Here is a 23585-nt window from a genome sequence, read left to right on the forward strand (position 1 = left end):
GGATGTTTTCGTTCTTCTGTGCCACTCGTATCAAATCAAACAGTGGGAAGCTGAAGTATTCATGGAAGGATTTAAAGAAGGAAAGAATCTGATCTCTATCAAAGAGTCTGTTCGAAAGCACATAGATATCATTCCCCAGATCATGTCCATGCATGCAATGACCGGTTGTGACAGTGTATCTATGATGTATGGTGTGGGTAAGAAGAAAGCCCTAAGTGCCATCAAAAAGTCACCCCTTCTTCATCTGGGCGACGAAACAGCTGACGAGGATGAATATATCAACGAGTGCAAGAACTTTGTGGCTACTTGTTACAATGAAAAAAGCACGAGCTCTGCTGATAACAGGTAACTTTCTTCTTTATTACTCGTAAAAAAGTGTCAATAATTTTTTTCGATTAACTCTTAATAAACTATTGTGAACAGCAGCCCAAATAAGAAAACTAGTTGTTGAAAATAGCGCAAAGCGTTTCGTAATCCTAGGTTACATTCGTCAGTCATCAGATGCAACTGTGATAATCACAACCTTAAACAAGTCATAGTAATAAATAACTAAATACAATCTTGCCTCTCAGGGAAACTATTTGGCGACGTAAAACCGGGGGAGTCAAAATAACTTCCACACCACCACCTCTTTGTTCGCTACCACCAACAGATGAAGCCCTCGAACTTAACATCAAACGAGCAAGATATCAAAGACTGGTTTGGGGATCGTGTCTCGATGGTAATCCACCAAATTTGGACCCTTGCCAGGTAGTTTAAAATAGATAGACATTTATATTTGAATTGTGTTTTAATTTCTGTGTAACAAGGCATTTATTTCATTGAAAAAGATTGCTATACAATTCAAAAAGATCATAATTTTTGTGTTTCTTTCTTCTGGTTTCTTTTAGTACGGATGGGATAAAGACAAAGAAACCAAAACACTCCATCCAATTATGCTACCAACTGGAATCAAATCTTCTCCTGACGAGGTCTTAAAAATCAGTAGCTGTGGATGCACAAGTTAGTATTTGATATGTATGATATCATGTAATAGCAAGTTTAATCTTTCCATAGCTTCGATCAATGATAGTCATGTCACATGATACACGAATTCATTGTTTTACCCTTCAATTTGGCTGCTCCATCCATTTTTAGAAGAATGAATTGACAGCCATGTTTAGTGGTAAAAAGACAAGGATTATCATGAACATGAAAAACTCTAAGACAAACTATTTTCTTTTTTCAGTTTCGAAATGTAACACAATTAAGCATGTTCCTGTTCGAAATCGAAAATTGGCTGTACCGATTTTTGTACATGCAGCGATTGCGAAAATGAATGGAATGTTGGCAATAGTCCAAGTGAGAGTGACAGTGACGAAGAACTTTTATCTGCTAAAGAATGACTATGTATTTTGTTAAATAAAAAGAGGAGTTCAGCAGTTTTTCAAAATAATGCTTCTCTAAATCTCTCTTTTTCTTACGATTTTTTATAAAAAATCGAGAATTGTTAATTTAAATAACTTAAATTCAAAGTGATTAGAACTTTTAAGACCTCAATATTATTATTCTGGACAAAAAATCCTTTAAAATGATATATAACATGCCTATGTTTAGACCAATTGAAATTTTTTCCAAATTTTGTCTTGGCAAATTTTCCCGATTTTACGGACTTTCGAAACCGAACGAAATCGGGATGTTGCCCAGGGTTTGGAAGGTGGCAACATCTCTAAAATTATTCCTATAGGACCCCTCTAAGTATTTCTACAAAAAAGTTCCACTCAGTATTTCAGTATAGGTTGACTTTAAAAACCCACTTTCAGCCCCGGACTAGTATATTTAAAAATGTTTAAACATGCCTGTATATTTGGAGAAACTTTCACCTGGTAATAACGTAAATTTTTCTGGCAACCAGTTCTAATAAAGTAAAGTAGGTATTCAAGTTGTAATGCAAGTTAAATTCTCGTGTGTTTGGTTTTTATGGAAAAGAATGTCGAACGTTTACGGCCATACACATGTTAGCCTTTTTCAAGTAAACGAACACGTTCGTAGCTTATAGTTTATGTTCAGTTTAATATATTATGCTAAATGCCGTGTGGTTGCTTGGTTTCATCTGTTTATGGTTGAAGAAAGTCACCTCTTTACCAAAATTGTATCATAGCTCTGTGTTACATAAGCATAACCGCATGTCGTGCTCTACTTTCAATCGATTACGAATTACGATGTTTCGTTTTTAATGTAGGGCTAGTCATTGCGCTGAACACTGCTTCGGAACACTGTTGTTCCTTGTGCAACAAAAATGGACAAGTTACTACACTGCATTACTTATATAGTAGTAAGGCGTTTAAGTCTGTGTACGTTCACTGCACTGATGAGGCCTTAAGATCGAAACAGTGGCGTCTTACAGTACCTGCAGTAATATTACATCTACATATGTTAGTAGTATGTAAATGTAAGATACAAGTTGTAAATGTAGTGACGCTAAGTAGTGAGTGTAGCAAGAGCCCATATTGAGTGGTGGGCCCATATGGCGCGATGAGCTTATATCGCGTGATGGGAAATGATTTTCCAAAAATTTCCATTAAAAATTTTTGTGCCAATATGGCAATATGGCGTGATGAGCCCATATCGCGTGATGGGAAAGGATTTTCCAAAATTTCCATTAAAATATCAACAGCCTACTTTTGAATCTTGTCTATCACTCTGCCTTTTTCTACTCTGGTGTTTGTATATAAACACGAAAGGAGTAGGCTACTAATTTTCTAAATTATAAAACAAAGCAGAAATGTCTGATCATGAGCCTAAAAGAATGTTTTATGAAAAGATTCAGCGTGTGATGAGAAGGGATGATGATCTACAAAAGGAGTTCTTCCCTCAACAGTTCAAACCAATTGATAGTGATGATGGGGATAGTGGATATGAATTCTACAGCCGAAGATGTGTTATCCCTGTAAATAGCTCAACCCCAAAAGGTGTTTTAGAAAGGTTCGACTTATCCGATCGTGAGGTATGCATTCCTCCTCTACCCACCCTCTGTGATCCCTTCTTAGCCCCTTCTCCAATATTTGATGTGGAGGAAAGCGATGAAAAAGTGAATTCAATTCCTCTTCAAAGAGAAAAAAGCATCGAAGCCCCCTTCAAACTCTTGATGAATGGGATTCGAGGAGATGTGAGCATCGAGGATGTGACGCACAATGCCTCTGCGAGATTTTTGACTTATTTGAGGAGGTTTAAACACCATCTTAACCCCCATCCGATTTGTTTAGTGATGAGTTTTGGAGCGTTAATAAATTGTGTAAATAAATATTATACCATCAGTGTTGTTTTCTATATTATCGAAATACACCACACACAAATTGTAAGCAGTTTGTTTGTTTTATTGGTTGTACTGCACAAACGAAGAAATCGTAAGCGAAGTTACACAGCAATTAAATCTTTTTCGTTGATTCAAGTGTTGAATTCAGTTGGATAACCTAACCATTTTACCTGTACTTCTTTATTTCTTCCTCGTTTTCGTTCCCCGACAATAGTTTCAATTAGATACTCATCATCATTTTTTGTGATTTTTGGAAGTTTTTGAGAGTAATAACGACCTTGGAGTGCTTCGTTGTTGTAGTCTTTTAGTGTGTAAAGAGTAGGGCTTCCAATGAACCTTTTTGAAACGGTAAAAATTTCTTCAGTAAAGTTAGCCATATAACCTTTCTCAAACAGTTGCTTCACCTTGCTGATGCGAACCTTATCTCCAACCTGGAATTCGGAACCTTTTTAGAATGTTTTGTTATATCCTAAAATCAGAGCTAAAGTTGAAATTAAAATTAAATTCCTCCCCCTACAGTCAAGTGCATGCTTACCGACACCGGTACATATAGGCTACCACAGTTGGAATAGCACTGGCCTAGAAAAACACAATTGTCTCGTGGAGGGCAGCAAGGATCTCTTGTAAGATGGAAAGGATCTCCTGGAAACATATAATTGTCAGGTGGATGACAACAAACCTTGAGTCGAAATGTTCAGCATTAAAACCGTTCTTTCCAGAATGCAGTAGTTCCCCACTTCCAACAAGCACCGTCGTCGAGCAGTGCGCTCAACAACAACCAAAGAGCAAGGGATTGTTTCTTGTGAATAGTCACTCGATATTATTACAAATATTGGGATGCAACGCTCTATGTGTTTAAGTTGTATCTGCGGTAGAGCGATAGCAGCATTTGTCAACAGCAGAATAAACGCCAAGTTCTGAAAAGAGTCATTCCCTTGAGGTGTGCCATACATTTCAGGACGTGCTTCAGTTCGGCAATCTTTAGATTTCCCAGTTTTAAGTGTTACTGTACTTGCATGTGAGACAAACAAAGGGTAAAGGTTTTCCTTGTATTTTGTCGGTAGATTTATGGTTGGTCCAAAGGAAACTGAAAAACCTCAACGTATGAACATGTAATGACGAAGGTGCATGTCTAACATGTTGCTGAAAGCAAGGTGGTTGTTTTATCATAACAATGGAAGTAGCTTTAAAGGAAGTTTAAAGTTAAGAATAGACATAAGCTACCGTAGAATAGATGCTTTGAGTCATGACTCTGACTCAAAGCTAAAAAGCCTCATCGTATGAAGTGAGCATGCAACGACGTAGGTATGTGTTTAACATTTTCTGAAAGCAATGACTCCGGCTTTCACAACCAAACACTGACGTTTAACCCTTACGAGGTTGGGCTCCCTGGAGTCTTGCTCAGTTTGGGGGGGGGGGCTGTCGATTCTTCTTATGCTTTAGGAGTGATATCTCTGTTATTTTTTAAGGTACGGTTTCAAACTTTGGGATTCACTTTGTAAAATTATTTACGCTGAGCATATCCGAAAATTAAACCTATGTGAATTTTAGAACTGCTCATAGACGTTGAAATGTTGAGGTGACTTATGACTTTTGGATTATTTTGCGATTAAAGCGATTGTAGCTTGAGTTTACACATTATTTTTTGATAGAGTAATGAAGAACATGCATTGCAATGTTGTGATTAAATTTTTTTTACATAATCTCAATTTGAATCTATATTTTTCATGCAAAATAATAACTTTTCCCACGCTCAAAATAAACCTCGCTACTTGACTAAAAGAACAATGCTTCATCTATTACATGCAGTAATGAGATTTCTGAACGCGTGTCACACCAATTTGGATTATGATCTTGTGACCTCGGTTCCAAGAACAGCAACTCCTACGCTTTATTAACAAATGTAGACCAGCTGAAGAAGCAGGGTCGCGTTTATCAAATACTATTATGTAATCCACGAAACGAATGGAAGATCATGCAACAAAAACGGGGTTTAAATGCAATGTATTGTAGTTGCAACAGCGTCTCTCAATGTAAGTTCAATGTGAACTCGGCTACATACAAGGCTAGTACTAGGAGTAAGATTACCCGATAAAGTCGATGATGCTCTACGTAAACAGAAGTCAGAAAGAAATTCAAAATAAAACAGTTACGGTTCATCTATAAACAGAACGTCACAACGCTTTTCACCAAAAGGAAAATCTGTAATGCCTCGGGTCATTTTCTTGTGGATTCAATAAGCTCTCTAAGATTCATATGCCACACACTAAAATCCAAACAATATTTAGATTTATTCAAAGTAGTATTTATTATGCGTCAAATCATTGTGAACCTGGAGAAATACTTTACAAAGAATTAGCTGCCTAATGGGCGTTTATGCGATAAAAATGTCAGTTTGGCAGCAAAATATTGATAAGTATTTTGATTTGGTTACAGCAATACCGGACTGCAGCAATTGGCACAAGGCTCTTGCAGCAACGTTTTTCAACTTGATTCAATGGTAAAGCAACCTGTGTTCTGTCAGGTTATGTACACACAAGTTCAGAAATATTTAGGAATATGCAATGAGGCACATTGAAATTACAAGTGGCTGCACATTTACAGTTCGATAATACGAGGAATTGAATACAAGCTAATACAATCATTTCGACGTGGATTCAACATTGCAAGACAATGTGAACATGCGCGGGTTTGCAATTAGATTACTTCTCTTCTATCCTTGTTTGTATAAAAGTCATAAAATCAGTCGTTGTATCCGTGCTAAAATTCAGCTATGTTCAAACCGCATTATATTGATATTTTCTAAATAGAAAATGGATTTATAAAATATGAATACAATACTGTTTCAGCATATAAAAATGCTGAATTTTACATCCAGTATTACGATTAGTTTTATGACCCACTTTTTATACAAAGAAGGATAGATGATTTTGATAAGCAATCAAATTGCAAAACCGCGCATGTTTACAAATATTCAACGTCTTGGTATGTTGAATCAACCTAAAAATAGCTATCTGTCTAATGAAAGGAAAAACTTTCATTGAGCTCCGCGTTTTATTTAGGCTGTGGTTGAAGCCAATGTTTATAAAACCGCAATCATTCAAATAGTTTATTCTGCCCAAAAGCAAGCTTGACATACTCGTGTGGAATGTGCAGGGCATAAAGGCTTTTCACAGCACTGACATTGGCCACGGTTTTTTGGTAGTTTATTTTTTCTGGCTTTGGCACCTTCTCCCATAATAGCGTGTTTGCATACGTCGCATCTACGTCGTGTCGACGATAGTTGGGACAGAGTGGCCCTTCTGCCGCTTGGAGTTGTTGTTGAAGGTTGTTTCCCTATTACTGCTTCAATCTTATGTATGGTGTGATAGTTCAGGCCTTGGAGAGATCGCGACTTTATGAATGGCTTCACGAGTTCCATGGCCAGTTCCCAACCGAAGTCGAAGGATTTTCGCTTGCGTGGATCAGTCCCTTCATTTAGTGCTAAAACTGTAGATGCGTTGACGCGGCAAGTATCCAAAAAATAAGCAAACGCAGTAGTTGTCCACCGTGGGGACTTCGCTTTGCACGTGAATGAACCCATCCTTTGGTCGATGATATCGGTGCCACCCTTTGTGAAGTCGTAAAGCTTATACAAGCCTGGCTTCTTTTTGCCGTCATCCTTGGTAATCCCCAATAGAGGTTGCATGGTCGTCAACATCAAAACATTCCGCATGCCAGAACTCTTCGTTTTTACTACATAAGAATGTAGACTAAGATCAGCCTCACTCGTCTGCCAATAAATTTCGTATGAAAATTTCTCCCTACCACTCACTTGCTTCACTTCCAGGGGTATTCCTCTACGTATAGCGTTGAGGGTTCCCACTGACGTTATACCCCTGTCAAGCAACCACTGCGCGAGTGGTATGGAGGTGTACAAGCGGTCATACAAAATATTCCGACCTTGAAGGTCACCGTGTTGTTCCAGGCTCATCACCATTCCTTTTACCACTTCTTCTGTTCCACGAACGTAAAAATTAAATGGCTCTTCCTTCGGTTTACCTGAATAGACCGATGCCGTAAATGTGTATGGGAATCTGCTGGCGTTTACCGACTTGAACAGAAGGCCATATTTCGCAGGCTTGTTTGGATTATATTGCTTGAAGGCAATTTGTGTCCTCATGGGGTATAGCGTTTCGTCCAACGACAAGTAGTCACCTGGAATGACATGCTTGCCGCAGTTTTTGTTAAACATTTCGAAAATGACTCGAAATGCGGCAAACCGGTCATTCTTCCAACGTTGCGGCCTAGTATTTTGGTCGTCAAACGAAATGTTCGAAAATAAAAATTTAAAGCGGTTCTTGCTCATTGTTGCACTAAACACGGGATGCCCTTGCAGTTGATTGAACAATACATCCGTGGAATGACCAGCCTGTCCTAAAAGCCCCCGAAAATACCCCAATCCAACAAAGGCCAGCATCTCCTCGTTGTTGGTTGGGCCAAAATAGCAGTACCTGCTGTCATGTAAAATTCTCTCTGGCAATTGAGAAATGAGTGTGGCAATTTTTCTATTTGTTTCTTGAACAATAATGTTCAAAATGTTTAAAGAAAAAAATAGTTCCCATGCTTGCCGAGGAGTCTTGGCTTCTTTGGCTTCTCCTCTAACACCATGTAGAAACCCTGTCTACAGAGACTATTTGAAATGAGCACTAGCAAACTTGTATAAAAATGCAGTTTATGAATGGGAGCTAGCAAGTATGTGCAACAAAGGCAAAAACTTGGTCACCCAGGTCGTACATGGCCGAGAGGCATAAAGGAAAGAAAGTACACAAACAAAGATGAAAAACAAAAGGTTCAAACCTAAGCAAATACCAAATCACCAGGTAACACCAAACAGGAATCAGAGAACAATAGCCAACAATGGCGTTTATGACAAATTAATTGTGTCTTTCAGCAGGTGATCAAAAACTGATTTAAATTTAACAATGTTCCAGTGCTGAAACATAAAAACAATATTAAAAGATTAAAACACACATTTACTTACAGTACTCTTTCCATGGCGGACAAAAACCCAAAAACTAAATTTATTGAAATCTACAAGGCGTCAGGCGTGCCTTGCGGAAGGCGGTAGAGAGCACCAACAAAACAAAAAAGGGAGCAAAGGAAACTGGCCGCTACACCCGCCCCAATGTAACCATGCCATCAAATGGTTATATTTAAGTTAAAGTACACGCACAGAAGTGTGGCCAACATCCAAAAAAAAATATTAATGTAAGATGACGAGACAGGCTCTAGCGCTACGACTGTGTGATAGAAGACACACAAGATCGAAACAGGCCAACGACACAAAAGTTTGGAATACAATAAAAACGCATGCACACACATAGGCCTAAAGGAAAACAGCGATGAAAAACAACAATCCGTCGTACAATTGTCTCTTAATTACTCCACGGCCTCCAACCAGAAATTCGTCTGGTGGTAGAGAATTGTCTATCTTCCCAAGCAAAAGCGCGTTCGGCGTCCCAGTCGGAACTCACTGGTGTCAAGGGCCGCCCGTTTAGAATTCGCTCCACTTTGGTAACAAACGTCAGAAGTTCTTCATCATCTAAAGCCTTTTCATCAGTTAATGCCCTTAGGATTTTACGAACCGATCTTATCCTTCTCTCCCATATGCCACCTTGGTGGCTCGAGGCTGGAGTGTTAAACTTCCATTCGATCCCACGGCAACTCAGCTTGTTGGCATTTAGGTTTGCATTCATCTTCTTCAGACCTTCTTTGAGCAAACGGTCGTCGCCAACAAAGTTGTTGCCATTGTCACTGACAATCTGATTTGGAGTACCACGGCGACAGGTAAACCTTTGCAAGGCTTGAAGAAAGGAAGCAGTTTCAAGAGAATGAGAGATTTCTAAGTAAATGGCTCTAGTGGCCAGAGAGGAGAAAACACAGATGTAACGCTTAACCATGCTTCGACCACGTTTGACGATAATAGGCCCCATGTAATCTACCCCAGTGCACGAAAATGCCGCATTTCCGGGAGCTACGCGGAACTCAGGAAGGGGTGCTATTAGCTGTTGGCCACAAGAGGCGCCAATGCTGCGACATTTTAAGCATTTCCTTGAAAACGTTTTTACCGTGGAGTGGCCTTTTACAATCCAAAATTTTTCGCGAGTGGTGCTGAGTGTGTGTAATGTGCTGCAGTGTCCTTCTTTGCGATGGAAGAAATCTACAATGGGGCCTGTGACATGATGATCACTAGGCAAGATAACGTGGTGTCTTATCTCCAAGCAAAAAGGTGATCTCTGCAGACGACCCCCAACCCGTAAAATACCGCCGAAAAGGATGGGACAAAGCTTTCGTAGTGGGGAGAACTTAAGGTTCACCGTATGTGTATGACTTGAGGAAGCATTAAGGGTCTCATGATCAGGCAATTGCGCTATCTCCCTTGCAAAGGTCTGCTTTTGCACAAGCCTCACTTTATCGTCTGCTGCCTCGTTTAGCTCCAGTGCGGTCAAGCTTGCTTTACTGGGTTCATCAACCGCACTTCCCTTGACCTTAAATTTCAAGAATTCCTTGAAGCGCCGCATCCAAGCCACAGCCCTTTTAAGGCGAAGGTATGATGAAAAGTGGTGCAATAGCTGAGCAAGTTTAGAACTCTGATTATCAGACTGTTGGCTTAATGCATTTATGCGATACTGTTTTTTCAACTCAGGATATTTGCTTGCCACAGAAGACACCAGATTGGGAAAAGAAGGCCGGTCGTTTTCACTAATTTTCACTGACGTCTCCATTAGCAAAACAGCCTTTTTGTCATTGACAAAGAGAGAAGAATCATCAACGTCAGGGCCATCATTGGAGTCGTGGTTATACATACGTTCCATCTGAGCATGGAGAAAAGAACTATCTTTATGAATGAAGTTAGCATGTGCCAAGCTACTGTTAGGAACTTGGTCATTAATCGGGCCTACCAGAGTCCATCCAAGTTCAGTCTTCAATGCTACAGGGCCTCCAAGCGGACTTTCTCTGCGCTGCAGTGAACGGTGGGCAACTTGCACATCTGCACCAATCAAGATTTCCACCTTCTCACCCACAAGCTCTGGGAATCTAACATCGTTCAAGTATGCGCGTCCTTCCGTGTCCCTCATTGTAGGGATGCTGTCACGCAACTCTGGTAGGTTCGCAACAACAAGTACATTTTTCAAGGGCACCACAGTGCTCTCATTGATACCTTTAACCAAAAAGGAAAGCCTGTATCCTTGCTCTACACAAGTGCCACTTACAGTAGAAAGAGAGTACTTCACACTTTGTCCTTTCATTTGCAGCCGATCCATTAAACTAGTGGAGCACAATGTGGTATTAGACCCTTCATCCAAAAACGCATATGTGTTAATACAATGCTGGCTATCACTTCCATACACTGTGACAGGAACAACCTTTAACTTCACCATACCATCCCCTCGGGAGCACACAATGCTACTTGCACAAGTGACCGCTACGTCTTCAGTATCACCTTCAATAATCATGTTTGTGGACACCCTTGGATGTCCTTCATTTCCACCATGCAAGGGGCCTTGCTCTCCTTCTCTCCCATGAGATCTTCCGTTATGAAGCAGGGAGTGATGTTTCTCTGGACAAATCCCACACTTGCTATTGCTTTGGCAACGGCGAACGAAGTGGTCTCCTAGACAGTTGAAGCACAACCGATGGTCCAACACCAACTTCCACTTTGATCTTTGGGGCATATGCTGGAATGTTTTGCAGTCAGCTAACATGTGAATTTCGCTGCAAACCATACAATTAGATCTCTCTATTGGTGCGCCATGGGTGAAGTATGAGGATGCCCCTGTACTCCGCCAGTTAGATGCATCCGGCTTCATTTTATCTTTCCTTTGGCCAATTAATTGGCCAAGAAAGCTTCGGTCAACTTCGGCGCGAGCTTGAAGAAACTCCATGAGGTCGAAGAATTTAACCCGGTGACCGGCTCCTAACAGCGAACTTGCTTTGCTAGCAAAAGCCTGCTGCAGATGGACTGGAAGCCTGCTGAAGATCTTTCCAATTGTCTGTTGTGTATCCAGATCAGACATCTCATAACCCTTGCAAGCCATTTCACAATTTCTCATCTCCCTGGCCAATCTGTTTATACCAGCAGGATCATTGGCCCTGATTGGTGGACCTTCAGTTAACTTGCTTACATAAGCACCAACAATGGTATGCCGTTGGCCATAGTGGGACTCCAGTAACTTCCTTGCTTCTTGGTAGCCATGCTCAGAAGAGAAACACAGTACACAGCTCGCAATGCAATCTCTTGCATCACCTGTACAGGAAGATATAAGTCGATCCAGTTTAATAGCTGGATCCAACACACCTCGTATGACAAAGGAATCAAAATGAGAAATGAATTGATGGTACTTAGTAGGCGTACCATCAAACAATTCTTCCACACGCAAGGATTGGCTTTGATATTGCATGGAACTAGCCATGCTGTAAATAGCGTTGGCTAAGGAATGTGACTCACCAAGACTGGGTGCTTGTAAGCTTGACCCACAAGGCGTACCGCATGTGGCAGAATTGACAGATTCTGGTGTCCATGAGTGGTAAACACCTGACGACTGTTCACCAGTTGCATGTACTGGCAGCTGCTTGTCGTTTTGGTGAGACTTTGGGTCGTCGCGGCAAGAAGTCCAACTTTCAGGCCTCCCCCCTGTTTGGTCGAGAGTAATAAAGTCACTTTTATCGGTCGCTTTGGGGGATTTTTTAAAGACTTGTTTTGGATCTGTTTGACTCGCAGACACTGATGGAGAGGTAGATTGGGTTTGGTTAGGGGCACTTAGCTCATACTCTAGTATGGCTTCACGAGCCAATCTACGCATTCTTTCCCTGGTGCCGCTAGAGGGACAAAAGGGTTTATCTACCTGATTGAGAGATGAGTGCATGGCACTAGGGCCAACAGCCTTATGTTGTTTTGTATATGTCGCACACCGGTTATCCATTGCCAGTTTCAGTGAATTCAACCTCTCACACTGAGCTCTGACAATGGATTTCCTTTCCATGTGCACATTGTCCGAAGGAATGGCACTCATAAGATCCAAGCAAGCACACATGGTGTTACTATGACTATCGAAAAAATCTTTTTCTAGTTCTCTGACCTTAGGAGCACTAAAGCCATCAGCTATGGCAGCTAAAACATTTCTTTCAGATTCGAGCAATCCCCTCATTTTAGTATTGTATATTGCTTCTAACTTGGAAAGTCTACTACCAAAGAGGCAATTAGGAGTTGTCTGATACATGTTTAAATGAATTCAGACCTAAAGAAGTAGTTTAAACTTTAAACCAACAAAGGATATGTCCTAATGTTAAATTTAAATGATGTAGAAACCCTGTCTACAGAGACTATTTGAAATGAGCACTAGCAAACTTGTATAAAAATGCAGTTTATGAATGGGAGCTAGCAAGTATGTGCAACAAAGGCAAAAACTTGGTCACCCAGGTCGTACATGGCCGAGAGGCATAAAGGAAAGAAAGTACACAAACAAAGATGAAAAACAAAAGGTTCAAACCTAAGCAAATACCAAATCACCAGGTAACACCAAACAGGAATCAGAGAACAATAGCCAACAATGGCGTTTATGACAAATTAATTGTGTCTTTCAGCAGGTGATCAAAAACTGATTTAAATTTAACAATGTTCCAGTGCTGAAACATAAAAACAATATTAAAAGATTAAAACACACATTTACTTACAGTACTCTTTCCATGGCGGACAAAAACCCAAAAACTAAATTTATTGAAATCTACAAGGCGTCAGGCGTGCCTTGCGGAAGGCGGTAGAGAGCACCAACAAAACAAAAAAGGGAGCAAAGGAAACTGGCCGCTACACACCAGTCGAGCCAGATATAATGTTAGCCCGGCCCCTTCTCCCTTTGTGCACCGGTCTCGCATTAGACCAAGTAATGCTGACGCCGCCCTCTTGTCTGTTCTTTGGCTTTTCTACAAAAGTTGTATAAGACTTCAGTGTGTCGGGAAACTCAACAGCATCGTAGTTGTTCATGTCGAGAGAGGAATCTATGCTGTTCACCAGTCTTTTCGATGATATAATCCGTCGTGGTGGCGCAAACTCCGGTTGAACATCGCCCATGGAAGGTAACTGGTCGTCAATCTCGATCGGAATCGCTGTTGCGGAAGTTGACGGAGAAGAATCCGTTTCTTCATCTGAATCGGAGTGCCATAAATCCTCCAAATCATCCGCCTGGCTTTCGTCGTCAGAATCCAGTAAAACATGTTGCAATATTTCTTCAGCACTGAATCCTTGCCTTGCCATGTTTTATTTAAAAGTGAAAAGGACGTAATTTTTTTAATAATGGCGTTGAAATACTAAAGAAAATGTATAATGAAACAAATTGTTAGTCACGTAGAAACTAGTTAGAAAAAAACTTTTACACAGAATTATAAAAGTCAAGAATAAACCAAAACTTTGCAATATAATAAATTGTCAGACCGTTGTCAAAAATTGTGAAGTGCACTTTACATATTTACTGATGATGAAACTATATGAATGCTATGGTTATCTATGGTGATTCAGATTAGCTTCTTGAGCAATGCTTCACGTTTATGATAAACTACACGTAGAAGGGAAATCCAACAGGCGTTTGCACAATTTCGTCGTTTAGCGACGTAGATTCGACGAAAGCGGCGTAATAATTATTAGACCTACCTGGTATCAATATTGGCTGTTTCTGTAATGTTGCGTTATGACCATGAACGCCACATGGCTTGAAAAACAACATTATAACGCTGAATGAAACCATGTGCATGAAGCTGATAATTTATCTAATAAAATAATCTCTGATGTAAATTCAACGATTGGGCAATGGTATGTCTCAACAAAATTACCAAATATTCCATCATTTTGACGGCTAGAATGCATTGTTGAACCTAAACCGAAAAATATAGATGCGCTGTTCATCCATAATTTTTGATATTTGTTTATATGTTTAGTGAAAATAAGTTGTCATTCTTGTTATTATATTGAAAATTAAAAAAAAGTTTGCAAAACGTCTATATTACCATGAATGCGGTTTCATCTATTTTGATTGTCCCTTGCTGTAGGCGTACTTAGGCAAGTTGTAATTATCACAATCTAACTTTTCCCAACTATGAGCACTATATCTCGATGCGCATTTGTGTATTGTGTAAAATTTTGATGGTGTCCAAAAATCAAATATTATTTACAAAATAACTCGATCTCTTAGAATATCCTCATATGTCACATCAACAAATACTTTCCTGACTTACAAATAGGCCTAACTAAGGTAATAAAGAAACATTCTACTAACGGACAATTCAGTGATAAAAAAAATCCAAAAGTTTGATATTTCTTGCAAATGCAAACAATATAAGTTTTTCATAACAAGATGAAGTTCAATAGCATTGCAAGAATTCCATCATCATAATTCAAAAAGAACCTTTCCATTACTTGGGTTGACCCTTGCAATTAATCCGCATATGGGGTATGTTATGTACCACTATGGTTCACCGTACTGCCGATTGCCTAAAGCATAAAAAAAGTTGCATCTGTCTGCGGTTATAAGTTATATTTTTTTCTAAATTGAACTAAAACAGCTATTCGCATTATGAAACAGTTGGATAAGTGCCATAAATCAAACTATGGAATAAGTTTGTTTCCCTATAAAAACGCCTGCCTGCAAGATGATACCATGTTCATAAAAATTACTCGATGTAGCCTGCATAACGCAATATACTTTATGATATTATATTTTCTGATTATACATTTCCAGTCCTTGTCACAGACTGCATAATGCTCACTCATTCACTTTCAATGTAACTGAAAATAGTTGTTAGATAAAACCTATATATCACATGCGCTATCAAGTAAAAGCGTTCTATTTTACATTGATTCGATTGGCTCAATATGAGATGGCTACTTCTAAACTACACTTATGAAGGCAGAGTCTGCAATTACTTGAATTTTTGCAGGTGTGACCTACAATAAATAATGCGATTAATCGAATACAATTCTCACACAACTCGTGAATATGTCTAGTCAATCAGCGCTGACATAATGCTGGATGATGCATTATTGTTTATTGAATAATTTAGTAAATATGCGTAACTTCATCTGTTTGTTATTGTGAGACGAAACTAGGAAGAATGGAAATAGAAATGGATAAAATAAAGGTATTTTTATTCAATGTAAACGCGCTGCCGCGTGTCATTATCTAACTAAAATATCTCTCGCCGCTAGCCTATCTCGATTCACCGTTTTCTGACGTCACGTCCATTCGACAACAAACGATTTCTTTCATGCATTCTCAGTTCAGGTTGGCAGTTACCCGCCTTTCCGTCGATTCAACATTGCAAGACGTCGCATAAGTTCATATCTTTAGTTTGGTAAACAGAGATAATATTTCATTGTGACATTGCTATGTAAACTTATATTTCACATGAGACAACTTGACAAGTAAATATACAAGTTTTCACAATTTACGACGAGTTATAGCACATGGCAATGTTACGCTACAATTGCTTTGGGAGGTACTGCATTGTGGTTTAGTTTATCAGTGACAGTGAACCTGGTACAAGAAGCCTCGAATATATTGATTCAACTAAGCTGCATCACGTATAAACGTGGTGGAACGATCGTCCTTTTCACAAAAGCGTGATGTTCTGGTTTATCCTACACAAATGAGAAGCGTATTGCATTTCAAATCTTTACATGTCGACTTGGAAATAAATGTTTACAAGTATATGTGAGAAGCTTTGGGAACATCGACGCCTTTTCTGCTTTTGATAGTGTGTCGGACAAAAGGAAAGATTTGAAACCAAAATCATGATATGTTACAGCGCAGCTTCTACAGTAGCTAAATTTCTAATTATTCAAAAAAGCGTTGTGGCCCAAACAGTACAATCTAAAACCAGTCCACAACGTTGAATATGTCACGAGAAAGGAAAATGCAATCAAAAGAAACCAGCCAATCACTTTCAATACTTATCTCACATTTTATATCAAATCTACTCCAAATGACGCTGAGTCATTGCAATAACGTTGTAGCCTATGCTTTGTTTGATTGAAAGGACATCATTTTCTGCGAAAAACAATTGTCGCGCTAGATGTATTGTCACCAAGTCTTATGTTTAATTTTACGCAATTTCAACCGCAAGCGACGGTAAATCATCGTATCAAAGTTGAAGCTTTTCCTGTATCGACGTCGCTTATAAGCCGTGGTGAGAACAAAAGATCCACGCATTCTGCCAATTTCCTTCACGCTGTGAAGCAGTTAGGATTAACTAGACATGGACCAAATTAATTACTTTCATCCAACTGGTGGGAAAGTTTTGAACAATAGAATATGAAATATTTCAGAGGATGTGCTGAGAAATGCCTTATATCTCTCAATTTATAACCTTTATTCGCTCAAAATTTCAGCTCAATAGAGGTGAATGAAAGTTAGGAAAAGTCAAGAAATCTCGTAGTCGCAGCCTCAGTGGTTTTAGAGATACAACTGTTGATGCAAAAAAGTTGAATTGACAGCCCCCCCCCAACCTTCAAACAGTTAACGTTTTCAGGTTATTGAGTTTTTTACATGTTTCAGTGAGTAATATCATTTGCTTGTTAGCAGTCTATTTCAATCTAGGTCTTTATTGCATGTAAATTCCTGCGTGATCTTATCATTTTCTCGATATTTTTGCTGCTGAAATGCAGCGCTGTTCAGTCAGGTTCAATATCAATAAAATCAAATCATATGAAGTTCAAACAAAAAAAACATATCAACGCAAAAAAGCAACGAAAATGTGACCTCTCGATAATGGCACAAGAAATTTCCCTAGAAATCTTCCCTGGAAATCACTGAAAAAGTTTTGCTGCGATTAAGAAATGGTTTCATTTGGTTTGCTTGACAAAGCTGCACAATTCTGAAACCAGAGTTTGCTTGACAAAGCCGCACAATTCTGAAACCAGAGTTTGCTTGACAAAGCGGCACAATTCTGAAAACCAGAGTACGCTTGACAAAGCTGCACAATTCTGAAAACCAGAGTACGCTTGATAAAGCTGCAAGATGACGCTCTTCCAGCGTAGTGTTGTTGCCTGGCTTACGTCTGTTTATGGTTCAAAAATAAACCAAGTCGACGTTTTGTACCATAGCGTTAGATGCATTCTGATTTGCTACACAACGCTAAAAGGTATTTCAGTCGCTTTAACGCAACGTTATGAAATCATGTTTAGGTTGCATGCCAATGTTTCAATAAAGTTATCAATGTAAATGCATTTGAAAGGTACTGTAGATAGCATTAGTATAATAAGAATTAAAAAAATGGTTTAACAAGCCAACACAGAAACGTTTGAATGACTTCAACTTCAGTTTTTCATCAGTTGTGCGATGTTTGGGTAGGCCTGTTTCGTGTCATGAATTCATCATGATAACATAAAATTTTAAATAACGTTATAATGGCAAGGCATAGATAATAAGTCTTTATCAAGTTAAAGAATTGCTTTGAATAAATGTGCATCAAGTAACATTGTCACCTCATTTGTTCATGCTACAATGTAACCACACAGTGCATAGCTTAAACTTTTTTTTCTTTATTTAGAGTAGCCTAATTATTTTGTTAAGAACAATCATGTTTGAGTTACTAAGTAGTTGTTTGGTTTTTGCTACTCTGTTGGTAACCACTGGTGGGTTTACATGCTACACTGGACAAACGATTTCGGACGACTTGAGATGTTCAGGAAATTACGAGTGTGAGGATGGGTCGGATGAGATTGAATGCAACACTGTTCTGGGAAGTCTGTTTAACAACTCATGTGGCGCTGACAACTATAGTTACACAGAAGAACAGAAATGTGATGGTTTTCCAAACTGCTTCAATTGCTCTGATGAACTAGATTGTTCTAGCATGACTAATCAAAAGTACTTTCCTTATGTTAATTAATTAAAGTTACTTGTTACTATCAATAAGTTAATATTATTGTTGCTCAATTAATTAATTAAGTTAACTTTCTTTGTTAAGGTATTGTTGTTAATTAGGCAATACATCAGTTTCTTGAGTACTTTCGTAGACTCTAGACTAGACTATCACAAGAGTTGAAATTATAACTAACTTTTTATTTCCAACGTTTCATGAGTTTGTACGACTGACTTTATCAAGGGGGCTGAAACACTTATCGTAAATTATAATTTATAACAACTGGTGAACAATCCCATTCTGCTATACTGTTGTTAAGTTAATTTATTATTATCTGCTAATTGTTTTAATAGGATCAGTTCCAACTATTTTAAATGCGATGAAGGATCCAAGTGCTTGCCTTTAACTTGGTTATGCGATGGTGTTGTTCATTGTACTGATGGATCAGATGAAAAACAAATTGGATTTGGTTTCAATTGCAATGGTATTCCTACAGATGGCACCCACCGAATTCCAGCTTCTCCAGCTATTCCATATCGATGCATTATTCCACAGCAATATATACGGCTAACATCAAGTAAGAAAAGACTTTCAGTTTGTTTTAATGATACAGACAATTGCTATACGTTTAAAGATGGAAAGCCAATCTTAGACATTTCCAAGTGCTGGCCTTGTCTTGATGGAACAATTATACAACGTCAACAAGTGTGTAATGCTGTGTTTGATTGCGCTGACTTATCGGACGAATGTCTATGCGAGAGACAATTTACCAGCGAGATTTGTGATCCTTTGCTTGTTGATAACAATTGCTCCGAAAACAAAGTTCCATGCGAGTTTGGAACCAAATGCATTGATGTTCATCAAATATGTGACGGCTCTTATGATTGTCCTGGTGGAAGTGATGAAACCCAATGCACACATTCTCTTGATTGCTTCAATGTAACAATTGAATGTTATAGGTAAGAAAGTCATATTTTTACATTTTCTAAAGAAGTTCAAACAGATTAATTCAATGATGAAAACATTTTAAGGTTAAGCGTACTTGAAAAAAAAGATACTGGTAATCAAATGAAAAGTCTCATTTTAAAAAGTATTTTTACATATCTATATTAATGAGATCGTAAAGCCACATAATTTTCTGATTTCAATTGAGCAAATCGCCTCTTGTGAAACGTGCACTGACAATGTCTCGATCGACCAATTTAAAATCATCTCTCGAGGTAGATCTGATTTTCAGACTAAGATCATGGAAGCCTTAAGAATCAAACGTAACAATCCATCTCTCAACCGGCAGTTCTTCGCCTGTGGCTCATCGTTCCTTTAGTGTGTGTTCTAATTGTTTGTGCAATGCCAGTAGTTTACACCTGATGTGATCTGTTTCTCATCGCATAATTTAATCGCAATGATGCTCGTATCATTTTTTAAGTTTGTGCTTTTCAGCCCAAAGTGTCGTTACAGTTACAGTGCAAAGTCAAATTTATCTTACGATTTTTCATTTTATGTATACTGCAGATTTAATTCCCGATGAGGACACACGTACGTGTCGAAAACGTTTGAGTTTATTTTAATTATGCTATATTTTTTGTGTGTAATAAGGTTACTATGTTTTATTTCTCTATAGTTCAACAAAGCAAACTTTCTACCAAAGCTTTATCATTCCAAAATAAAGTCACTAATAAAGTTAGTGTTTTTAAAAACATTGCTACCAATTTAATAATTTAAAAAAGAATGGTGACATTACAGTACTACCATCTTTCGGTTACATCAAAAGTTTGTTTACCTCTCAATCTTTGAATGTCAGCTGAAATCAGTTATTTGAAATCAGATATCCGCAAATCTTCAACTAGTACTGATTGCACTGAATTCTCACTAAGGAAAATTTCAATATTTTCGTGAGGTACTTTTTTAAAGCACAGAGGGTGCAACAAGAACAGGCAGTGGCGTCTAGTCCATAAGGAGTAGGTTTCTTACAATCAGTGATGGGCATTATCGGCGATAATTATCGGCGATAGATATTTATCGCTTATCGTTATTGCTCAATTATTTTTTCAGTTATCGTTTATCGTTATCGCCAATAGCAATATTTGATTATCGCCGATAAATTTTATTTCGGCTCAACACACAAGTGGAAAGACCATGAAAAGTAATATTTTTACTAGCCACTTAGTTAATGAAACTAAAATTAAAACCAGTTCTTCTTCAGTGCCTGAAGTGTGTGTGCACAGGTCGTTGTCAGGGGAGGAGGCACGCCCCCTGCAGCGACGGCCCTGACAACACAATAATGTTTAGAGTTGCAAATTGCAATGCAATGAAATGCATGCAACAAGCCTCTTGTTGTTTTGCTGCAATCGGCAATCGCGAGTAAATTTTACAATTAAAATGTAAGCGCACAGGCGGTACAGATTCCTTTGAAGCGAAGCGAAAGAAATTGGCAAATGGTTTGTGAAAGTGTCGCAGTACGAGGCCGCTTTTAAATCGGAAACATGGTCTTTCGCGCCACCTCACGATAAACTATTTTATTCTTGTGTTTTCTTTTTTCGTTGGAAGTGTTAGTTTTTAGTAATTGTCGAAAAAAAATAAAATCGCTGTAGTCAAAACATGAAACTTACTGTTTTAAGCGCATTAAATTTTTAGTTGAGTAGATTAACTAAAATTGCAAGAACTTGCCTTGAGACGTGGCTGACGTGCGGTTACGTCACAAACTCAGTTGAAAAGACACAATTCACACACAATAACAACACAAGATCGGTTATAGACTGTAAGATCGATTTTTTTCTAGCTTGGCGATATAACTTTAATCCAAAAATAATAACCAAATGCGTAAGTGCCATTTAACTTAAAAAGTTAACCCATTTGTGCCGAAAGTGAAAGTACTTAAAAAAAATTTCAGAAAATTTAAATATTGCATAATTATGACCAAAAAACATATCACAATTATTTATTTCCTAATTGTGTTTGTACTTTTTGAGTAAAAAGCCGTCGTATATATAGGAGGCTAGGCAAATCCGTTATCAAATTTCACATGTTTCTTGTGCGTAATGCTTAAGCGTTATTACTAGGGCCATTTTTATATGACCTTAAAAAATCAATAATATGACTTTATTTTTTGGAAAATATGACTTTATATGACTTTATGTGAAAATTGTTTATTTTTACATGCGCACAACGTCACTCACGGAACTAAAGAGTAAATCATACGCAACATAACAGTAATACACATCCATTTTTTTTATAAACCACTGTTGTAGTAGCCTACAGTTTCATGTAGTGTGGAATGTTAGAGTCTTTGAAGTTACGATTTGGACGTAAAAATGACTTTAGTAAGGAAAATGAGCGCTCCACAGACGCTGATGTGGGTTGACACTTCTGCAGTTTTGCATAAAGCGCTGGTGAAATGTCTTGTCTTAGTAGCTCCATAATTTGTTTCACATCGTTTTTGTCCAATCGCTTCTTAATGTAATTTTTGAGCTCAAGCGGATCTTTTCCGAAATCAAAGGCATTTAGATCAGCATGGGCCTCTTTGATTTGCAACACAATGCTTTGCAACACAATGCAATGTGTGACCTCATAAAATATAGGTGACTGTAAGTGTTGTGGAAGTCTGTGACTGTAAGTGTTATGTAGGCTAATCTTACAGTTTGCCTTCGTTCAATCAGAAATTGCCTTACTTTCTTAGTGCTTAATTGCTTCACCGCTTAAATTGGTACTTTTTATTTAAAGTATACAACGGCATGACTTTATAACTCAAAAATATGACTATATAACTTAAAAAGCTGATTTATGACCTAACCAGGAAAATATGACTTTATATGACTTCATAACTTTCTTAATATACCTCACAGGGATGCGGTTTTTGCGTTAAAATTGATTTCACGACTTACTGATGCATAGAAAAAAATATGACTTTAATGACTTTAAATGGCCCTAGTTATTACATTTCACTTATCGCTCAAAGTAACACAACATCACTGAAACAAGTCATTGCGGAATATGATATTGCTTGAAGCATTTAACATGCAGACCGACATCACAATTTTTGCATCTTGTAGTAGTTTTTGCATGACAATAGGCGCATCGAGTTGCGTGGTAAAATTCACTAAATACAGTATAACCTTTCTCATTTACCTATGCGACCTAGCCTACCTCAATCAAATATTTTTATTCCCACAAATACAGTGCTTATATTGTAATTCTTATCTCAATAACTCAGCGTTCTGCCATTGCTTTAATGATGGTGTTCACAAAGAAAACAAAAAAATTATCTGAAATTATCAGTAAATTACGATAATTATGTTTTTGTTCTTAAACAAACACGACTAATTTGACAAGCTTGATGGATTTCACAGTATGCACATTTTTACTACCAATAACGCTTAAGATTACTGATAAATTTTCAAGCATTTTGCGTTTTTTTGGAATTTTTTCAATTATTGCTGACTTTGCTGTAAACAGACCTTTAAGCAGAAAGCAAAATACAAAGTTTGGAATTTTTTATGGTATATTCATTTGATTTAATTATTTTGCCTACTGCACGTAAGCGGCAGTAGCCTATAACTCAATTGATAAACGCATCCAACTGGTATCTGAAGGTAGGCTATAATTATAAGCACGGCGGTTACCTCAGTGGTTTGATTCTGGATCAAGAGGTTGAAGATTCGATATACCTACTGCCGCTGTTGCGATTCTATTTATGTATAACCTACAAAAACTTTTGTCCCTTTACACTACAGTATATATATTATGTTCGATTTTTCGTCATGTTGATGAAAACAGTTCGTGCTGCGTGGGATGGGGCAGCGCTAATCAGGAAAAAAAAAATTATCGTTATCGGACATTATCGGCGATAATTTATCGCTTATCGTTATCGCTTAACTTTTTTTTGATTCATCGTTTATCGTTATCGCTTAACTGAAAAATGAGTTATCGCGCCCAACACTGCTGACAATGTGGTTACCTTGGTTATTTTCAATGTAGTTTCATGCAATTTTTTTTCAAACTTCTCCACATAAAAAAATTTTCTGCGTACGTGACTGATTTAAAAAAGTTTTTTTGAGAGTTAAATGTTTAGTACTTTATCTTTGTGACAATACAGCAGGAATAGTAGGCTAATTTCAATAATTAGTTTTTCAAAACCTGCGTTGTCGAATTCAGAGAAATCAAGTTTTGTCTTTTATGACTCTTTTTTGTGTTGAGCATAATATGAAAATATTCAGGTTTTATTGTTTATTGGATAACTTATTGGGTAAAATATCAAATTTTATAAATTAAAAATTACCTAAGGCTAAGTTTTACGTCAAGTTGAATGTTCATGCTTCTGGACTTTCCCCCAATCAAATGAGTTACGCTACGCCACTGAATGTGACCATTCGTTTCGTAACTTACAACATGTTGAGTT

Source organism: Aplidium turbinatum, chromosome 18 (genome assembly GCF_918807975.1).
Source record: "Aplidium turbinatum chromosome 18, kaAplTurb1.1, whole genome shotgun sequence".
NCBI lineage: Eukaryota > Metazoa > Chordata > Ascidiacea > Aplousobranchia > Polyclinidae > Aplidium > Aplidium turbinatum.